We start from the raw sequence: 12,287 nt of genomic DNA, 5'->3' as shown, positions 1-12,287 counted from the left end.
ATTCCGTTCTGTTTTGCATTATATTCTTGTGTCTGTAGAATTGTACACTTTTTTGTTTGTTTGTTTGTTTGAATGAGCAGACCTTTTACTTTATCAACATCTTTATTTTTTAGTGTGTTTAATGACAGGCTGACACCAGATGATTATCAATATTTCTTCTTCCTACCATAGTCCCCAAATATGTTCGTGGTATGTACAGCAATTCACATGAAGTGCTTTAAAGTATATGCAGATTTTGACAATTTTCTATCACACATCAAAGGAAGCAAAGTAAAAGTTTAATAAGTTCTGGGGCTTATCTCCGCTCCTATTGTAGATACAGAAAAAGATAAAAAGGGATGAGAGCCATTAAAAAATGGCGTATTCCAACAAATCTTCTAGAAAGACAAGGATACTAAAAGTAAGCTAAATAGTTAATTGACTTCTGACATGAAAATACTGTTTGAATTATAGAACCGACATCAAATCTTTAGTTACAAATTTACAGTGCCGCAGAACACTTGTTACAGGCAATGATTCCTATGTAAATACGAAAGTCATTGGCCAAGTGTTGCCTGTTAATTATTTAAGTTCTGTTCCTAGATTACTTTTTTTTTTTTTTCCAGTTGGCTTGTGTATGGTTTGGACCTCTTCTGACCTATTAGTGAGCACACTAATTCTGACACTGCACTGCACTGCACAGTTTAATTAAGCAGCAATGAACTAATTATACTAAGCCAGGTTTTAGGGAAATTACTGATAAAAAGTACAGTGTGGTTTCATCCTCATCTCGTTACATGCACAGGCTTAGAACTGCCTCAAATTATTTCTTCACTATACCAAGATTAGAAGATTATATGATGTACAAAGAATGTTAGACATTTTTCAAAGTTTACACATCGATGTTACAGAAGTACCCATATGACAACATTTCTTCAATTCCAGTATTTCCGTTTACCTTTCCATATTAATTTATAAAATAAACAATATATCCAAATTCTAAAGCAGTGTTACAGCAAAGTTAGTTTCCGTGCTTTTCACTTGCAGTTTCTTCAAATAAATCAAATAATTTGGATTAATAGGCAAAGCAGTAGATACAGTCTAAGAAGTTTATGTTTTGCAGGAGGTTTAATAGTAATAAAATTGTCCTGGAAATCTTTCAAGAGTAACAAATTGTTGGCAGTGAATATTTTCAATATTTAAATTTAGTGAGTGTAATCTTGCTGTGGCAGAGCAAAGGGATTCCAGATAAAAACAGAGGAATTAATTAAATCACAGATCTTGAAGGAGAGGATTGGAACATCTAAACCACAAAAAGTAAATATTTTGGCCTCGTTGAGAGTGAAGGAGCCAAACTTTTCCTCATGGTGCTGGCAGAGGTATTTTCAGAGATGTAGATGTGCGTGTGTAGCATCTGAATTAAAATGCAAGAGAGACCAGAATTACAGACTAATCAAACTTTGAAGTCCAAAATAAGTAAACTTTTATAGAAAGGTTTTATCAATCTCACCAAATTAAATAATTTCAGCTGAGTGAATTGCAAGTTGAGTTAGGTCTCAAAATTATAAAATAAACAGAATGCTTTGAGACAAAAAAAAGGAGACAAAAACCTTGTAGTTACTGCAAAGTGAACCAGATTCTGCTCATTCTGCCCAGAAGGTCCCCTTGGTGTAAGTGAGGGTGGTGAAGTCAGGGCACATAACAAGGCTGCATCCAAACTCTTTATCTCCTGCAAATTTAGGGTTAACAGCACGTTAGTCCTCTTTGGGTCTTTTCTGAGAACACGGAGTACCAATTAATGATTGTGGTAGGATTTTTGTTTAGCCATTACAAGTAATAGTGAATGCAGCCGTGACTGGAAGTGAAATGGTAATGCTGTTAACATTTTGGGTGACATTAAAAAGATTATGAGCCCAGTTTTAATGACATACATTTCAGGTTTCCATTGAAGTATTATTGCTGAAACTTAACACACCTCCCCATATTTACAACTTCAAGAGACTTAAATTTGCCTCCTTTTATGAGGAGGCAAAACCCTAAAACTTACACCATATCCATAGAAATGGTCAAACCAAAAGTGAGTTCAGAAATATTAATTCCTCTCGTAGGTTTTGATAAAACTGGAGATTTGCCTTTGTATGGCGTCAGCTATGGACAAATTGGAGCTGTCTGTATCTAAATACCCTACTTGAGATTTATAATACTGCAGAAAAATGGAAACATTTTCACATTTAGTAGATATTGCTTCTGAAATCAAACCCTGTGGCTATATACTGTTCTACTTGAACTACTACTGTATCTACTTAAAGATTCAAATCTCCCTGATTGTTTTTCCCTTTTGGTATTTCTGCCTTGTAGATGAAAATGAGAAAACGTTGACGCCGGCTCAGTACAAATAACAATAAAGGCAAACAACCAGGCTTATAAAGATGGATCATTTTGCCCTTATCCAACTGCAGCTTGATGCAGGAATTGCTTCAGGCACCTGAGAGGATGTGTTTGTCGTTACCAGAGATTAATGTTGTGGTGGAACACTGACTCCTGTACATATTTGCATTATTTTACCAGCTGGTGTGATGTGATATATCCATTTCTGCACAAGCTGATCTGACTCCCTCCACAAGAATCAATTCTCCTACCAAACTGGTAAAGGATGTAATAACTACGTCATGTGTGAGGCATGGGGGGCAGACTGTGTCAACACAGGAGATGTGATCTGAACAACCTCTGGAAATGATAAATCAAATTATTTTCAGTTATATGCAAAGGTCCTTCATCACGCCACCTAACTAATCTGATGCAACCATTTAGCTCTAAATTCTACCCCAAATATTGTAACTAATTCGGGAAAAGTGTCAGCATCAAACAGGCTATCCCAGATGTGAAAACATCTGTCCTTGGCACACACTCACACTGACATATAGGAAGTAGCCAGTCACTGTAACTTCAGTGAATTCAGATCTCTCAGGCAGCCTTTACTTTGCCCTCAAAATGTGGAAAAGATGTTGTGGGATGGAGACACAAACTTTGCAAAATGGCAATATGTCATCGAGTTTCTTTACTTTAAATATCCACAAAATATCCGCTTTTAAACACAATATTCATTAGTGTCAGAAGCCCTAAAAATTACAGTTTTGCTTAGTCATCACGTTGCCTTCCACCATCAATGACAACTCATTTATTGATATTTCAGGAATGCATTTGGATGTCCAAGAGAATTTTGCGCATAACTGTAGGGAGACATGGGTTTATTCCTTCAGACAGACCATTGAATCTTTATTTATGTCTGTTTAAAATTTTTAGATTTTAGGGATGATAAAGTTGGTAACAAATTGGATATTGATACGTGCTAATGAAGGATCACCCTCAAAGTTTAGCTACATCCATAATTTTTGTATGTGAATTTCCCAGCTGTTTACATTCTTATGGTTTTTATAAATGAGGTATTTCCATTATTAGATGCTGGGTTGGGACATTGCAATCAACAAATAGGTACAAGAATAAGGTTCCAAGTGCTGTTCATCATAAAGAATTAAGGGAATTGTTAGAGAATGTTATTATGTGCCAGCAAGGCTATTTTATAAAACCTTGGAATATCCATTTTTACTTTAATAAAATAATTCCAGTCCAAGCGACCAAGACCAAATTGTTAAAAAATAAAGATTTGAGCGTTAATCTTGCAAATAAGCATGGTAAATTTATTATTTTGCCAGTATAAGTTTGTATGGTTTAGTGCCTGATTTCTGCCTCATTCAATGCACAGGATTAGAGCATTCAGGGGTCTAAAATCAAGTGAGACAGCAAAGCATTACCAGCATCACTTGTGTGAGTTTCAGGAAGACAAACTCGATTCTGTCCTGACCCTTTGCTGTGACACTGTCACTGAAGTCAATGTTAATCACAGGTAGCTGAACAGGTCATGTGGGCTGGAATTGCCAGGAATGGGTAAAACAGGGAGTGGCTAAAGGTCATAAAGTTTAAAAAAGGTCTGATCCCTTTCCTGGAATGTGAGTGTCTCTCTTCCCATTTATCTTGCAATAACTTTTCCTCTCAGTACTTTTTTTTTCCATGCGAATAAAATTTTGGAATATATTTCTTGCTTGACCGATCACACACAACGTTAAGGAAAAATGGGGCACATTATTGATGGGAAGTAAGAAACAAAAGACCTTCCAGGGTTTTTCAATGCCAGAGCCATAACGATTTTAACTGAAACTTTGGTAAATGAGAAAGAAATTGCTAAACATTTTCTAATTTGACCCACACTTATCAAGTGTAGCACAGTATCAGATTGCAGGTTTGCTTCCTTCAATTTTCACCAAATTAAAAGGACAGGTCTGTAAGGGATCTTTGGAACAGGAGGATTGCTCTGAATAAAAAAGAGATGCCACTTGTCATCATAATAAATTATTGGTTAGGTCTGTTCAGGTGTGTGTGACAGAGCTAAACTGGAGCAGAAATAACAAAAAGAACCAATTAAAGCTGTTAAAGCTGGTACAAATTAAGTGAGATTTATCACATATCATTATAGAGGACAAACCCCCTAGAATTACTAAACCACATTCTTGTAGTCACAGATCTAAGAGGAAGTCAATCAAGAAAATGCATCTTCCGTTAAAAAATTATGTGAAGGGGCTTTTTTATCTTCCAGCAAAGGTGTTAATAATAATAATAATAATAATAATAATAATAATAATAATAATAATCCAAGGTATGTATGACAATTTTGTGCTGCCTACCCCTTGGAGGGCTTACTTCAAACTTTGAAACTTCCCTGCTTCCAATGATTATCTCTACACAGGTGCCTGTGACTTCATCTTTGCTGTGTTTCATTATTTCCTAAGAACTTAAGAGCTCCTGCCTGATTTGCTGAGATCCTTCCCTGCCACAACTTCATCTGGCTGCCTCTTCGTAATCCTTGCAGTGTTTTCTAATAATGTGGAACAGGATTTTAGCACCTCCTTCCTTAGATGCATGGTTGCTTCTATTCAGCAGGGCTTACCCACAGTACAATTTACTCTGCTGCTGTGGAAGGTGTATAAAAATCTCCAATGTGCATGGATGGGCTGTTTGAAAATATCCTGTCAGGGCTCAGAGGGACTGAGGGTAAACAATGTTCTCACAGGCTTTGAGGAACGAGTGTTTGTAAACATTTCATTCTGTACATTTTATCTCCAATCCACAATACTCAACAAAGCATCAGTTGTGACCATCCTGTCCACTGAATTCAGTGAAAACTGACGGACTTCCAGTATGACAATGCTTTTGAGCTTTAAAAGATAATTAAAACCACCCCCCAAACCTCATATGAACCAGAAAATGTTCCACTTTGGTTCCTGAAATCTTTTAATTTGGATCACCTTAAACACTTTGTCAGCTTTGTTAATAATTACTAGGTCAGGTAAGAATGAACATAAATCACAATGTCCTCTAAAAAAAAACACCTTTTAAAGAGTCTACCTGGATGCCAACGTTATTTCTGTGAAGAAAAAGGTGTTTCTGTAAATTAAAATGACTAAATATACTTATTGTAGTCATCAACTGCTGATGTAACTGGAGAAAACTACAATAATAAAGGGTAGATGGTGCATCTGGGAACCTAGCAACTGAAGAAGTAGCTAAAATATTACATTATTATTTAGCATTACACCATAAGAATAACCTCATCTTTTGATCTGTGATGTTTATTTAATTCCAGAAGTTGAAAGACATCCATAATCACTGGACATAAAAGGCAATAAACAGCAATTAAATAAGTATAAACTAGACATTTCAGTTTAGAAATGTAGCTGCTTCTAAGAGAAAAAGAGTCTTTGAGAGAGGGCAAATCTTTTTGAACTGCTGATCATGGGATAATCAGTCACTCATAATAACTCAAGCAGGAATTTTAAAGATCTTGGCACAGATGCTTTTAATATCCAAGCCTGAATTTTTAAAACATCTTTTCCAGGTGGATTGCTGGCAATTCTGAAATGTTTACTTAATGCTATATTGACAGCTAACAGTAGGCAGAAGTTAATGGGTTTTGCCTTAAGAAGTCTTAGGGCAAATGTTGTTCTCATGGAGATGAGAAAGATGAAATAAAATGTTGCCACTGACACAGCTTTTAAAAAATCTGTTACTTCCGAGTGCTTTAAACAAGCAGCTTTCAAAATGCAAAACACAAAACAATTTTAAATTATTTTATTGCCAGAAGCCAAAAAACGGGTGAGAACAGAGAGTCCTTACCTTCTTAATATTTCAGAACTAATGGTAACCTGACACACCTTGCTCCAAATACTAAGCGATATCAACAAAGTTAATTTTTTCAGGGAAACAAATTAATCTTAAAGATGCACAGTGTGAATAACATGAACACAATCTGAACTGTTGCTGGGACTATCAAATGAGTTTAAAGCTCAGTACTGTTATTCCTGTTTAATTGTAAGATTTTAGCTATTGTAGGGATTAGGAACGAGAGACATGACTGAGCTTTTATGGCTCTCTGTTACACATGTGATACCACTAGAGGGACATGTGCAGCCAAGAGTCACTTACATGGGCTGCAGAAAGAATTGGAGATAATTTATTAACAAAAATGGAAACATAGATAAAAAGTAGTTATATCTGTATTTTTTTATTCACACCTAAAAATGACTCAGCCTTTCCATCTCTGTCTTTTCTTGTGAGTATCTTAATTTATTTTGTTTGTAATATTGGCATCCTAAAAAAGCTTAGGAACATAGCTTTACAGTTATATCACATGGCTAAAAATAGACTGTTTTAATTTCTGAATCTGATTTGCCTTTAGAAGTTATCCTCACTCCCCTTGATTAAAATTCAATTTGTGCAATTCCAAGACTTTGTTTGTTTCTGTGCGAGCGAGGTGATGTAATAAAACAGAATGCAAAGTAAACAGAGAAACCCATATATAGAGAGACCATGAATATTCCATGAGGTAAAAGGATTGAAGGATTCTGAAATGAATTTTGAGAGGAGGTCTTTGCAGTGATCTGGCTGCACCACGTGAATGAGCTGCTAAAGTGGGACAAGGAATTTTCTACCCTACTTTTACAAAATGAACACTTGAACTGCACTAGGAAGATATTTCTGCCCTTTTAAGCTTTTCCACACATCTGTTCCAGGTAGTAAAATATGCCACATTAGCCCAGGAAGAGAAACGTTGGATTACTATAAAAAAGAAATAATTTTTCAGTGAAATATGTAGCCAAACTATCAGAAAAAAAGCAATTTGTGTAAGTGCTGCTGTAAAACTCCAAGTGTGGTTAAAATACATTGATAGCTGGCTTCATGTGTATTCCAGACAATTTATATTAGCTAATGGAGAATGAAGAGAGACTGTTTCCTTTTATCATTGAAAGGCTGTAGACAATTGAATTTTATCTATAATTTTTAGACTTTATAAAATTTAAAACTTTAAAATCACTGCTCTGAAATCCTAGACACAAATGAGTTGAGTCATTTAAGGTAATGATAATTTCGCCCTACTGAAATGGTTGGATCTAATTCAAAGCAGAAAGTGCCATTATCTGTTCTATTACCTCTCTAGTTCACACAAGCTGTGTTTACTTTATCTAGAAAAATATCATTGGCAGAAAAAGAAACACCTTTAAATCTTTTCAACTTGAATTGGAAAGCATTGCACAAAAAAAAAAAATCTGCTTTCTAGTGCCTTTAAAAACATGTTCCTATTTCTAGACGGAATCGAGTGGAAAAAAGTTGATAAATCTTTATGAATTAGTGGGAGAGTAAATTACAGTAGATAAAATATTAGAATTTGTCTCCAAAATAGTATTAATTTAAGAAGAATGAAGAAAACTTTAACGTGTGCTTTTTAAAATGGATCAAGAGTACTGAAAAAATATATTCCTAGTTTGACCAACAGTTTGATTTTATGGTTATATCTCCTCTTCATATTTTTACAACCATTTTACTTACTTATTTTTTGCACTTGAAATACCTAAGAACAGATCTAATATTTCATGTGAGTGTGTGGCTTTTCTGTTAATTATTTTGAGGAGAACTGAAAATTTGACAGCAGACCATTAAATTAAGAAGATTACTCACCTTACTTCCATGAAAACAAAAGCAATGAGAAGGAAACTCCTTTGTAGAATATTTTGATTAAATAAATCAGCAGCATAGGTAAAACTTTCCTGCAAGGAGTTTTTTCCAGCCACCTCTGTTAATATGCAAGAAGAATAAAACATGGCAAGTTCTGGACTATGGTGATTTATTGGCTACTGGACACGCAAGTGGTTTCTTCTCTCTTTTTGTCCGTGAAAAGTTGTCACTCCCCCTTAATTCACATTTCATGTATTTTCTGAGTGTTAGCAGATATTTAGCCTGGAAAGATAAGTTGACTTTTCTGCCTCTGATAGCTGCTCAAAAAGACTGAATTATTTCTCTGCCTCTGATGGTTGTCAAATATTCTTCTGTGTATTATCTTATTCTAGCTACATATTAGCTGCACTTACTAAAAGAGGTTTAATGGACAGGGTCTACACTCTGACAAAATCCGATTTTTTTTGAAAGTTATGAGGCATGGTGGTTACTTGTGTCTATTGAAAAGTTAGTTCAACCAACAATGTCTCGGAATATTTCCACTTCTGTTACAGATTTTTGATTTGGGTCTAACGACAAGAAACAAAGGAAGAATATAAAACCAGTCATCTGTGTGTGAGAAGGTAAGGAAGAGCCAAATGTTTATCTGGTTGTTTTGAGGCTTCACTCACACCTATGTGAAAGGCAATATTGGAGATGTTATTTTTTGCAGAGCTAAGCTCTCTGGGCAGGAGCAGTGCAGGGGAAAACTGTTCAGAAGGCACATAATACTGAGAGGCTGCAACATTCAGCAGCTGTGCACTGTAAATTCAGAGTCCAGACTGGCAAAGCTTGCAGCCACGTTCTACAAGCATTAGAAATATGCAGTGCTGCACTACTTCTTTTTCAAGCCACTTAAAGGATTTTTTTTTTCTTATTCAGTACAACTGCACTTGGCACAAGAAGTAATTCCTAGAATAACACCAAAGGAAAAAAATATATATATATTTGGACGTCTGAAGTAAAATTTACCCCATTAGACAATGAGGAAAAGCAAAACATAGTACTGGGCAACATGAACTTTTAAGCAGTTTCTGGAACTTGTATTTCAGATACAATAATCCAAGTATAATTTTGTGGTGTTGCAAATACCTGACGTTAGGAAGAGAAAACTTGCATAACTAAAGGTTCTGATGGAAATCTATAATTAATACATTTTTTGCATTAAGTGGATTAAATGGAATAGGTTTTGGTTTTGTTTTTTTTTACAACATCTGAGACGATCTAAAAATGCACTGTTGCTAAAGGAGTGTGAAGTAGGGAAAGTAAAAAATGTAAGAGAGGCATTTCAATTTCTCCCTCATTCATTCTATTTTAAATCTCTGGAGAGGTTAAAATTCACACGCATCACAAAATACCAAAACAAAACAAAATAAGTGTTAACATTTAACAGTAATTGGAATATCAGAAAATCTTTTGCCATTAGGAATTTAGGAGCACATATGAAGGCAAACCACTTCATCCTGACCTGAGAATTTAAATTCTCTCACCTTCTCTCTCCCCCCCGGTCCTCTCCCTATTCTGTTTTCCCTTCACAGAGAAATCTGTTGGAGATGAAATTTCAGTACCAGAAGTGGACATTTGGTCTTCTAAAAAATATATATATATATATATATATATATATATATATATATATATATATATATATATATATATATATATATATATATTTGTTTTACACTGCTTTCATCAAGTTATTCATCATTTTACTACTGATATTTCTGAAACCAGAATTTTTTATTCCAGATTACTCTTGCCTCCATAAGGTTTTGGCATTAGATTTTAACTCCTATCTTGCCAAAGGCAGTGTGTAGATGGGACAGGCTTCCGAAGGTGATTTCAGCTGAGAAAATGTAAAAATTTCTTTGATTTTAAGGGGACTCTAACATAATCTACTAAGAGAATCAAAATTCTCTTTTCCGAAGTCTTTTGTGGTATGGTCATTCCACGGCTAGCAAGCTTGTATTTAATTTGCTAATTCCTCACACCAAGAATGTCCATACCTTTCCAATTATATTCCTTGTTATCTATAGTTTTGCTTGAGGTTTTTGAGCACTTCTCTGACCTTAACTTGTTAATATGAATACTGGAAAGCAATTAAGCATCCTTTGGGGCAATAATTTTTTTTAATTAAAATTATTACTCTTTCTAAGCCTATTTGGAGATGAATCCTCCTTATAAGAACCTGTGAAATATGGAAGAGTTATTAGTGGGAAAGGATCTCTCCTTTAACAATAGATTGCATATCGAAAGGTTTATATGGAGTTGTATTTGTCCTAACGTCTCCTTGCAGGTGTTGACAAGATTCTTCCAATTTTCTGTTCTTCAGTGTTTTCCAGTGTCTTCTAATCTTTTGACCCAAATTACAGGTTTCATAGACTAAATGGGAAACATATTGATCTGCATGAAAAATGTCATTTTGACGGAAAACTTCTTCCTTTGTATTTCTCCCTTTTGGAAACTCTCACACTCCGGAATTCCCTCTGCCTTGCCCAGCAGCACTTACCAAGACATTCTCCATCAAATCGGAGCCTGACAGAGCCTCATAAATCCTCCCTGGGGTACACAGTGACATCACGCCCTCTTTACAAGCCACCAGGGGCCACTTGCCTGGCTCAGGCTCAGCTGTTGCTGTTTGAGCAAACAGAATAATCACAATTCCTGGGCATCACAGCAACCCAACTTTTACCTCCTGAGAAGTCTCCTGGACACACCTCACTTGTGAGATCAGATTCGTCTTAATACCAAGTTTTATTTGTTAGTACCAGGTCCAGCAGCCAGTTTTTATTCTGGATAGAGGGCATAAAATGCATTTAGAAGCTTGAGCACTGAGTTTGAGCATAAAACTTTTAGAGGCTGGACCCTGTCGTGGAGTTTAGTCTCAACTGACACATTTACATTTTCTCCAATGTGTATGGGAATAGTGACAGTCTTTAGAATGGAATTCACCCAAGTAACACATCAGGGGATGTCTGAACTAGCAGTAGGAAATTATCAGAATTTTTTTGTTGCTGTTGACTTCTAAAATGCAGTTTTTTCAGCTAGAGTTTTAGACTCTTAATGCCACAGGTTTGTGGAGCAGGGTGGAAGAGAGGGCAAGGCTTGTGTTTTACTCTGCAGATGGGAGAACTGCTTCCTACATCTGTAATTAGGGTTGCTTGTCCCTTGAATAATTTGCATCGTTTCTTTATTTTATAAGAAGGAATCTTTTTCTTGATTTTAATTTTGTTGAGTTTGTTTTGAGGTGTGTGTTTTATTTATTTGGGTTTTTTTGTTATTGTTATTTTGGGGCTTTTTTGCAGATGATCTAAATAAGGAATGGCCATACCTGTATATTTGTGTTGTGGACTGGTTTCTATAGAAGGAGTCTAAGTGTGGGTGAGATATTTGGGAGAATATTTTGTCTCCTCTTTTAGCTGTTCCCATCATCCACATTAGGTTTTATCTCCTTAGAAGGTTGCACATAAAATTCTAAGAGGAAAAAAATGTTTATCACAACTGGAAAATAACTTCTGAGCTGCAGACAGCTGGAAAGAACAATGTCAAATGCTGAGATTTTTCTAAAATTTCCCAAGTTTACAGGCGTAAGGCACAGCATCTCCTGCGTGACAATGGTTAAAGCCTGTGCTACTGGAGGGAACAGAGTTATCAGCAATAGGAAACTCCTTAACCTTCTGTTGCAGCTAAGGAGCCTTGAAAGAGCCTTTGGGGGGGAAAAAAAATCTACATTTCCATATCTTAAAAATGGACCATGTTAAGCTTCATTTCTTTGATCACAGGTTGCTTAACTCCTGCAATGAGGATGTACAACTTTAATTACATCTTCTCACAATGGAACCCAATGCACTTTTCCATGTGCACACGAGCTACAGTTTTGATACTGGTCAAAATTATTCCTTCTTAAAATTCCATTCAGCTCATTTTCTGGTAATATTATCATCTTCCATGCATATAGACTTTTCCCTAACATATTAAACACTTTTATTTTAAATTTGCACAGTGTATATATTATCGGACAATTAAATTTATTCATTGTCTTCTTAGAAATACCGTTGTACATCAATTTATATAAAACCTTCAGAGTTTCAGAAAGACTGATGAGGTTCAAAGGTCATGAAAATATCCAGCCATATATTCTCAGTGTTACGTTTCTCACTTTGTTATATTTCTCTTTTTGTGACTTAAATAGGACTTAAGGATAACTT

The sequence above is a fragment of the Chamaea fasciata genome, unplaced genomic scaffold, assembly GCF_029207755.1.
Source record: "Chamaea fasciata isolate MVZ Bird 193981 ecotype frontalis unplaced genomic scaffold, bChaFas1.0.hap1 SCAF_2, whole genome shotgun sequence".
Lineage (NCBI taxonomy): Eukaryota > Metazoa > Chordata > Aves > Passeriformes > Sylviidae > Chamaea > Chamaea fasciata.
This window is presented reverse-complemented; position numbering follows the sequence as displayed.